The sequence below is a fragment of the Lepisosteus oculatus genome, chromosome 18, assembly GCF_040954835.1.
Source record: "Lepisosteus oculatus isolate fLepOcu1 chromosome 18, fLepOcu1.hap2, whole genome shotgun sequence".
NCBI lineage: Eukaryota > Metazoa > Chordata > Actinopteri > Semionotiformes > Lepisosteidae > Lepisosteus > Lepisosteus oculatus.
This window is the reverse complement of record NC_090713.1, coordinates 7,986,811-7,997,818: the sequence shown is the minus strand read 5'-3', so window position 1 is coordinate 7,997,818 and position 11,008 is coordinate 7,986,811. Positions and strand designations below refer to the sequence as shown.

The following is an 11,008-nucleotide window of genomic DNA, read 5'->3' as shown; positions in this document are numbered from 1 at the left end:
TGAAAAGATACACAATGATGTCTTTCAAGACATCTAAACTTTGGAAATTTATTGATTTAATACATACAATACATCATGTTTCATTAAGTCCCTTAATGAAACATGAATTATTGTATATATTATTGGTGCTTTAGTGGAATATTATCCATTACTATTTTGAAATACAGAGTGCTCAAAATAATATTTTTGATACAAAATAATTTACACTGTAGTATTTAAAAGGCAAAAAATAAAAGGTTCAGACTAAATTGGCTAAAGGAATTTAGAAAATTAACAGTTATAGAGGCATACAAGAAAATATTGGAAAAACCTGTTCAAGTCCACATCTACCTGTTTAAAATGTTACTGAAATAGTTTACTCTGGGATTCTCCAAATTGAGTGCCAAATGGAGGAGAGATGCATCATTCACTGCCGACACTACATACTGCAGCTGCAAGCAACCTGGTGGGCACAGAGGTCACCGTACTGCTGAGATGCAAGGGTCTGGGCCAGCAACCTCATCCTAATACTCAGCCATTCATAAGTCACTGTTCGGGGAGCGCCAGTCGCAATCAGCTAGTGATATGACCCAGGCTAAGACCAGTGACCATAGAATTATTCAAATCACAAGCTCGCTAGTTTAGGTGTTGAAAACAAAATGTGAATTGTAACCTTATCACATCTAATATTAGAAAATAAGAGAATAATGGGAGATTGGACAGGTAGGGCAAATTTAGAAATGGAGCATAAAAGCTTCTGAAGTGCATATCTTATTAAGAAAATTAAATTTAGCTGTATGTTAAATGATGTATTTCAGACATGTTATTTCGGATCAGCTAAGGAAAGGTGAACAGCTGAGGAAGGGAGAATATTTGCTTTCAATAAATGGCAATTTCAAAGCTGTATTTCAGGTAAGTGACTCCTTTTTCACAAATAAAATTAAACAAAAACATATATTACTTCAGGGTATGTATGATTTGTTATTAGCTTCTTTACGTACTTAAGAATCCTTCATTCCTGTACTTAGACTTAACACATTCACTAAGCCCGCATGAAATTGTCCAGAACATTTTAAGAAATTATCCGAAAACTAAGAAAAAGCTTCATGAGAACAAATAAACTATGGACTGTATCTAGGTTTGCCTGTTACTATTATTTGTTTCATAGCAAACATACTGTACTCAAACTAATATTGATTTTGCTTTATTTATAATGTAATATGTAGACCACAATAATATTGTATTAATGGCATGACATTTAAAACAAATTATGAAATTATGAAATCCATTGAGATTCAGTTGGATAACTTGCTCACTTCCAGTCTCTAGGTCTCTGGTCTAGATGACTAGAAGTACAAACATCTCTTATTCATTAGCTGCATTGTTAATCATGTGACTCATTAGCATACTCTACTATTACAAATTAGACCTCCCCTGGGCTGTAGAATTCATATGTATATTGTAGATATGATTTGATATATCAAAATAAGAACCTTCCTTATACAGTATATATGGATGTATTACCAGGTGGATATCTTGAAAAAGGAGTATTTCTGCACATAAGAGCACTGCCTCTATTCTTCATTTACCATCGCCATTTGCAGATCCCCATTATGTAATTTTTGTTTTTGAAGTAGAACAACTCTTCTACTTCAAAAAAGTATTAAAAGCCTGATCTCTAAAATGTGGCACCCAGTGTCTGCTTTCTTCATACTGGGGTAGAGAGATCGTGTGATGATGGCTTGAACCACTCAATTACTGAGACGATCTCCTACACCGGCTTCTAATTTCATTACAACACAGGGCTCTGTCTATTTGTACCTCACATGTTTTAGTATATGCGATCAACAATACCTCTGCTTCTTCTGTGCAGGTCTGACTAAAAACTTACCTGTAACTGCACTGAGGGTCGAACAGACTTCCATATCCATGACTGGAACATGTACTCCAAGTACATTGCATTGTACTTTTATCAGAATTCTAGAATTGTTTGCTCTTTTATTATTCATTATTTTGCTCCAGTACCAATATCATGAGAAAGTATTTCAGTGATGCAACTTTTTGACCCTGACACCATATTTACTGTTTTAGTGTACTTTTTACATATTGTACACAAAAAGATGACTTTAATCAAATATTAAGGGTAAGGTACTGTATGTTTTAACTTGCCAAACCCACCTAGTGACCTGGAATGTCACTTCATTGAAATAGGACAAGATTAATTCTCCTATGAAACTTTTAAATAAATGCATAATTACCAACAGGTTCACCATGGAGCCTTCTTTAGTTCATTTTCTTTTCCTTTTATTTACTTTTACATTTAGAATTAAGCTTTATTTCTTCCTTTGCGGCTCTGATACAGCTGATACACACTGATACAGCTCTCTAGTTTACATTGTATACTGTTGTTTGAACTTGTTTACTTTGGAATTATGTTTAAGGCTTACAACTGAGAAAACTGAAAACTTTTTGTTATTTTGTGAACTTTTCAAGGATGATGGTAACTTTGTGGTGTATGGCCCAAAACCAATCTGGGACAGTGACACTGCTGGGACATACAATGCTGATCATCTGATAATGCAGAACGACTCTAACCTGGTGGCCTACAAGACTGATGGAAAAGCCATGTGGGAGACCAACACCTACACTAGCATCGGCTTCAAAGACTGCATGCTTCAGCTGAGAAACGATGGCATCTTGATTGTTGCAAGAGACGGTTATGAAGTCTGGTCTTCTGCAACATCTCGGGGTCTCAAGTATGGAGTAAACTTTTAGCTGAGCACTGCCGCCAATTGACAACTCCATTAAATTGTTCTGTTTTAGCTTGTTCAATGTTCAAATAGGAAAGCATACAAAATAAAAATAAATATATATATACATGAAGCATTTTATGTTTCTGTTACTTGTGGTTTAATGTCTAGCTGGGACTCATTAAATCCTGGACAAGGGGGACTAACAGCACCTCTTACAATTCTGTATTTAAGGCTGCAGTTCTGTGTAGGGATGTCAGAAGGCTTCACAGTTCTAGGATAGTTCACAGTTCACAGCTTCACAGTTCTGGCCACACACGTCACCAGAAGTTTTCTTGCCTCGTTCATGGCAAACATGGTGCTGTGCATACCTGTAACAGGAGTCGGTCCTGACTCCCGTGAAGTGCGTAGTTTAGGACACTGTGCCGACGGTATAATCTGGAAGTGACTAGAGAAGAGCTACGGGGAAAATATGGTGAGTAATGGGAGGGATGGCGAACAGGGGGCGGTGCCGACAGTGATCCAGGTGCAAGGGGGGAGAGCAGACTAACAAGTCCAAAAACAGTCCAAAATCCAAAACCAGGTGATCCATCCAAGACAAGACGATTAAAATCCGTGGGAAGGGGGAACTCAATCAGGAACACAAAGGTTAAAAGGATAATGAGACCAGGCGCTCCGAGCCCCAGATTCGGCTGGTCAGGACACCATTTGGAAGCCTTTGCCTTCAAGCTGCGGACATACGGCGACTTGATGCTAGGTGGGCCTCGGGGCATAAGTCTTCCAATACTTCCGGAGCACCGGGTTTAAATAATACTGGTGAATCCAGGGACAGGTGTACATGATAATGAAACTAAAACACAAAAGGGTCGGAACGCCCTCTAGAATAGGGATGAGGATCGTGACAATACCTGGAAGTTTCATCTATTTTGTGATGCAAATTGGAGGTTTTAGAAGACGCTGTGTATTTTACTGTTATTACGGTTTGAAATGCACTCTTTCATGCTGATTTTTTGTAACCCCAAAATCTGAAAATAGCATTGCAGTTCCCCTTTAACTACTAACTACCAAACAGGCTAGATGGGCAAAATTGCCCACTTTCGTTTGGAACTGTTCTTATGATCAAAGTTCTCATAATAGTAGTGAAAAATTGGTTCATTTAGCAGATTTTCAGGTAATGAGATATTACCTTCAATGTCACCACTACTGTGAATGTTACATACAATGTAGGTAGAGGGGTTTATTTGCCAAATGTACATTGGTATTCTTATTCACACTGCTCTATCAGGACATGCAAAGTACAACAGACAAGACAGTACAACAGACAACACCACACAATGTAGACGGTACATTATAAAAGTGGTACATAATAAATAGTGATAGTACTATAAATATACAAATAATAAACAAACAGAGCAATAAATATGTAGTAGAAGTCAAAAGTGCAGAGTGCAGAGGTGTATTGGCTTCTGAAGCATTGCACAGTGAGCAGTAGGGTAGAAGCTGTTCTTCAGAAAAGTGCTTTATTGGTGCTGCATGGGAGAGAGCAGTTTGCGGTGAGGATAGTTGAGATCTGGAATGAGGGATTTTGGGGGTTTTATTGTTTGTGCACAGATAGCCTATTACCGCTTCTGTGTACATTTTGCAGAAAGGATTTTGGTATTTTTGTGATTCTGTGATCCATGTTCTCCTAACTGAGCTGTTTCAGGAATGAAGAAAGTTAGAGAGACATTAGCTTGGCACCTCTTACCTTCTGTTGTGTAGTTCCTGACTGAAAAAAAAAACACAAAAACTATCACTTGTGAAACTGTAGTCTTTAATTATTTAGATTACAAAAGCAGAAAAGAAAATGTGCACTCACATCAGTATTCCAGGACATTTATATTCTTTTTTTTTTCTCAGTAGAAGAAGCAAATGGGGAAAACAGCCCTATTGACATAAGTAACTGTTCTTATTTAGATGCTTTAAAGTATGATAATTAGAAACAGATTAAGCATATATTTTGAGTTTGATTTATTTTAGGGGAGGGGATAATTATAGCAACAGGAAATGTTGTCCTCTTAAGAAAACTTTATAGTGGACAGATCACTATGCACACATGAGTTTTTCTATTAGTGCGGGCATCATATGTGAAAATATCACATATGATGCCCGCACTAATAGATCATTGGCGTCTTGCTCTCTCTTCTAGGTTCAGAATGTTAAATTAATTGTTATGTTTTATATTACATTGTTTTTTTTTCAATATTTCTGTTGTTCTAATAGTGATCCTCACCTTTGTGTCCAATCAATGTTACGGTTTCCACATTAACAAAATGCTACATAACTTAAACAGACCCTATGCAGCACAGCAGAAGCCCTTAAAGGGCAAGACCCAAAACTACAGTCTGAACATACGTTTAAATGCAAAGGTTTAATAACAAACCCATGAGAAATAACACTATAACATTGTCTATAACACAGTCTAAGGTCAAGGATATCAGGTGAACAGGATATCAGGATTTACAAGTCCAAATACAAGTGTAAGACAAAACACCAAGTCCCTCCAAAACCACACTTCTGTGATCATGATATAACCCAAATATACAGTCCCATATCCCAAGACCAGCACTGCTCCTTATGAAGGTATCTGTCACCAGAAACCGGATACAATGGCCATTCCCACAGGGTAAACCAGGACCCGGAAAACCAGGAACTTTACAACCCAGGAACATGGAGAAGCATATATGAAGAAGTTTGGAACCAGGAATAACCGGGAGTCTATGCCGAAGATCCACAACCAGGAAACCGAAAGCTTAAATACTGAAGCAAGTCCGACTGTACTAGCTGACACCAGAGAAGTTACAAATCTGACAAAGCTGAGCCCCAAATACGGCGGAAATCAACCTTATATACAAGGAAGTGACCAGTAAACTGATTCTGATTGGCCAACGCATGATCAGCAACATTCAAAGAGTGTTCTGACAATTAACGCTTCCTGACAATCAAACTCAATTCCTAATATTCACAGTTGAATATTTAAAATATCTAAAATGTTTTAAAATATGTAAAATTTGGCTTCGGTATTGTTATGTATTAGCACACATGTACACATTATACATTTATTAATACACATATTTAATACACACTGAATTTATTATCCACATTAAATTTGTTAGTACACATTAGACATGTTTGTACAGTTCAATCCCAGGAGAGAAGATCATGGATTCCATTACTTTGGAAACTATCCTAGGAGAAGACCCCTTCTCTCTGGGCCTACTGTAGAAGTACTACACAGCAGCAAACCTGAACTCCAAGGAACATTGCAAGGCCAGTGCCTTGCCTGAATACATCACAAGAGACTATTATAATTTCCCTCATTCTGAAAACTGTAATATTGACTGACTCATCATCAGACTCAATCCCGATAACATCATTCTAGATTTCAGGATCAGTGTTATTTGTGGTTTCAGGCATTGTCATAGGATCCCCAGTTGCACTCAATTACACAAATTTATTCATGGGTAATTCCAAGTTGGATTTTGTTTACAACGGCAATACATTTCTTTTGAGTTTAACAATATGTTTAGATACAGCAATGACACTTTTTTTTATTCTGGAGAGCCACAAAAATAGATCTCCAGTCATTATACTCATATGTCAATATATAATTTAAAACCTAATCTTTTCTGTGGAGTTTAATTGTTTATCAATCTCTGGTTAGAAGTGAAGATGACTTACGGCGAATTGAGGTTTACCTTTAAAAATCACCTAGAAATAATCTTCTTGATTGCTCTCGTTTTCATGTCTTATTTTCTATTGAATTGATATATGATTGTAAATAACTAGTATCGATTCGATGATGTAAATATTTATAAGGTTATTCTATTTTAATTTGTATCTGCATGGATGATTTTGTTAATAGGGTGTAGCGGCGAGGCTTATTAATAAGAAAGAATTAAGTGTTCTGAGCCTTCCCAAATGAGGCCCCATTTCTCTGTTCATCTCTGTGGTGCAGCCACAGAGAAACCATTCATGCAAGATGTTTTCTTTTTATAAGGACAGCTCCCAAAGGGGGATGCACTTAGCTAAGCCTGGCTATCATGATCAATGGTCATCCATTGGCGCCTATCTGTCTAGGGAGTGCCAGTTGGACATCTGGACTGCATTACTAAGTGTCAGGACTAAGTGACTCATATCTCACCTTGATCAACCAATCAGGGACTGGTAGGGCCGAGTAACCCACGTGGGACTCTGATGCCCATGGAACTTTCAGCCAATCAATGAGCTGAAGTTCCTCCAGGTAAAAACAGGCAACACAGAGATTCAGAGAGATTCAGAAGGGGAGATTCAGTAAGATTCTGAGGACAATTCTAAAGGGAATTCAAAGGAGAATTCCAGGGCAGGACGGCCCAGGAGCAGAAGGCTCCCAAGGGCAGGACATTCTCGCAGCGCGCCTCCTGACCATCCTGAGACTCAGCCCGGACAACCACGGAACGGCCAGTGTGTCCGAGTGCCAGAACTTTCCTTTGTTCTAAGAGTCTAGAGTAGAGGTTGCCAGAGAGTAACCAGCAGCAGGCCTCGTGAACAGGTCAGAACTGTGGACAGCTGAATCACTATTCAGAACTAGCTCTTCATCAGGAACGAACCAGTCCTCTTTCTGACTTGCTGGGACCCACAGTCATCTTTTCTCCTGCGCACAAACTTTGCTAGTTAAAGCCAACAGTGAGCATCAGCAGCGCACCGTCGCAAGCCGCACAGCACAGCCTGGCACGGAGCCAGAGAGCGCAGATTGGACCGCAACAGCCTGCAACTGTTTCTTTGTGCCCGCAGGAGATCTGAATCCCCGGAAACTGGATGAGTATTCAACTTCAATGCATTACAGCTCGAGAATTCAATTGTTATCCAAACCAGTTGATATCAATTTAATTCCTAAGAGTTATGTACTTGTTTGAGTATCTAATGTAGAAGTTATAACCAAGTTCATTTACGAAACGGTCTTAATGAATGATATACTGAACATATGTCCTCTTGATATGTGTAACTCTTTGTAACTGACCGAATATACCTTTTGTATTCTGATAACCCTCTCGATAAGATCTGTTAGGTTTATATGCATATTCTATGTATTAATAAATGTATCCTCGTGTATTAGTACCTGTGTGTGCGCGTTGTTTGAGTTATGTCGCATGGTTGGATTCTAAAGCCACCAAAAGAATCAACTTTGTGATTTACTGCTACAATTAATAATTGTCTCAGTAAATGCCCAAACCCTACAGAACTGGTGCCTTCAGAGAGCCACTATGATTACATATTTGGCGTCCCTGAACCGGTTTTCCCTACAAGGGTCATGTGATTTGTAAGTTTATATGGGAAGAATATCTGTTACTGTACATTTGAACAGAAAATAATGATTGGGAGTGCTATCCTTCTCCATTGACTAAGGGTCCTCTTTGTGAAGATACTCGTTAATTCCCACATGGGACAGAGGTGACGTGGGATTTCATGACAGGTTTACTGGGCCTCAGACTGAGAGGGGTTTCTGAAACAAGGTGTGAAGACACAATGCATCGTTACACCTGAGCATCTGCATACAGCCATACAGCCCCAAGCCATTAGCTCTGCCCACACCCAGGACATCACACGCTCACCCCAAACAACAGTACTTGCTCTGATAGATAAGGGCTTCATAGACCCAGACAGGGGTCAGACAGAACACGCACAGACTGAAAGAACAGTTTACACCACAGGACCCAGGAAGGTCTTGGACACCAGGGACTCTACAGAGAGAGCAGAGGAGAAAGGTCAGAGCACCGTCTTCCTCCTTCTCCACCCAAACTGGTCTTGGAGACGAAGAGGGTGATGGGGAAACATGCAGCACCGTGTTGTTCAGAATGGCTGGGATTGAGGAGGATGTCTGAAGCCACACAGAATGTCTTTGCTGTGGAAGAAGGAAGCACACCAGGTCACCAACTGGAGTGAGAAAGGAGATCCTGGACTGCTCCCCTGGGTCATTTGGGTTGTGGTAACCGGGGTCCACAGAGTTCTTTTATTGGTCTATGAGTTAGTGCCTCCTGTGGATAGGATGTAATATGGGGGTACTTCACCATTATGATTGTTACCAGGCTGAGAGACTGTAATAAAATGGGATATTATGTAGAATGGCTGTCTTGCCTGGTCTGAGGGTACACTGGTGGATTTACAAGGATGCAAATCAACCTGTTGCAGGGGAAATTGGTCACAGCAAACGTTTAAATTGCTAGGTTGCAAAGTTGGCTAAAAAGGCTAACTTCTCAAACAGGAAGTTGAGCTACAGCCATGTAGCTAGGAACTTGTGTTTTAAATAAAATACATGAGAACATGAGACTTAGAATAGATATCTGAAATCCTTTCATTTAGTCAGATGTCTTTTAGTAATTTTGAAGCTGTCTGCTTTAAATCTCTAATCCCTTTCTTCTAAAGATCTCAGTGTGTAACACACAAGTTCAAGTGGAATTATTTATTTTTAATTAATAGACAAATGTGGTCCCTCCTCACTCCTGTTGTCCATGAGAGTCCTCCTTCTGCATTTGTGACTATTGTACATCTACACAATATACAGTACTGCATCTACACTGCATTATCACAGTGAAGAGCAGAGAGCTCCTTCAACAAGAACGGCTATCGAAAATATCTATTTGTGATAGTTTTCAACCTAAATACCTGCGGATCATGCGGTCTCAGCACAATAAAACGTGCAATTGTAGAATAATTACAGTGCAAGGAGTTTTTATTAAAGCAAAACTTTCCTCTGGAGGCTTTTCAAAACCCAACACCAACCTCCATCTTGAAGCCCCTGTATATAACAAAACCACTTCATCAGACCGATGTATGAAAGTGTGAACTCTACCCACCAGCAAGTGGAAAGAACAGCCCCCTCAGTGTAGCTCCCTCTGCTGTCGACTGGAGGCTACAAGTCCCTGCTCTCTTCTACAGGGAGCTGCTGTCCCCTGGAGGCTGAGAGCAGGCTGTGTGAGAAATTCCTCCTCCTGGGTTGAGATCATGAGGAGAGCAGGGTTGCAATGATAATGCGCTCCCCACAGTCCCAAGCAGAGGGAGATGTTGTACAGAGTGAGAGGTTGTGATCTGTCCCTGGCCCTCACCTACTGGTGTCTCATATTGGTCAATGTCTCTCTTAAATTCAGTCAGGGATCAGACAGAAAGCACCTCTCTCTCATCTTTCAAAACCATGTGATTAATGAATGATGCAAAACAGAGGAAAACTATCCATCCATTTTCAAGTCCTACCTCTGCTCACAGCTTAGATCACATTGATTGCTTTAAAATAGGATTTATACAAAGTAAAAGAAGGTGCTTTGCATTCCAGAGCCACAACTACAGCAACTGATCTACTCCATGTTCTAACGACAGAGAAAGACAATTTGCATAGAAGAGGCACTTTGCATTGGCAGCACATGCTTCAGTGCTCTGGGAGTGTTTATAGCCCTGTGAGTTTAACACTTCATGACTGAGAACTGCCCTTCATGGCAACAGAACCCACAGCAACAATGACATTCATCACCATCTTCATCTGGACACTCCTTATCTCTGCTCAGGGTCAGGGTAAGATCTATGCACTGTTAATAATTTGCAGAAACGCACATACAGGACAGAAATGACATACAATGGTTATTACAGGAGGTCTGTCAACAGAGATACATAATTTGCCATAAATCACTAAATAGACATATTGGATAAAAAAATAAATTTATAGCAGATTTCACTCCGGTCTAAGTCACAGTAACTTGTCCACCGGACTCTGAAAATCAATAATAAATAATATTCTAAACATATGAAAACACAATATATTAATTTATTTTGCTTAAACTCTTTAAAGGTAATGGTGACTCCCCTCTACCACCAACGGTGTGTAGCACTCATCTCTATGATTTGCTGGCAGCAAAAGTGTGCCAGTATGCTTCTGAACTTTTTAATGACCACAGAATAAAAGTCAGTTGGGAACAAGGAATACCAGTAGTAGTGAAGTTGGCAGATTCTGTAATAGTTGGTAAATACACCTCTTGGAACACTTAGTGAGGAACAGATACAATAGGTTTCCACTTCTGGATCCTCACTGATAGTTCCTGTTGTTAGTTTTATCATTTGCTATCAAATTGTGATCACCTGATTTATGTATATTATTCAATCCTTTTAGTAAAGGAAGAGGAACTAAGGTTTTACCACCTGTGCTAGAACAGGCTATAGAGAACAATACTGGATATAAACAAATTTCCGAGGCTCAAGCCCTACTAATACGTAAA

General features: G+C 39.4%; 1 long non-coding RNA gene across 1 annotated transcript; it reads left to right on the top strand.

Annotated features, from left to right (window-relative positions):
• The first annotated feature begins 475 nt into the window (after positions 1-475).
• Positions 476-2,862, top strand: LOC138224051 (uncharacterized). Its single transcript, XR_011182401.1, has 2 exons — positions 476-891; positions 2,473-2,862. It is a non-coding gene; the product is annotated as an uncharacterized lncRNA (long non-coding RNA).
• The last annotated feature ends 8,146 nt before the right edge of the window (positions 2,863-11,008 follow it).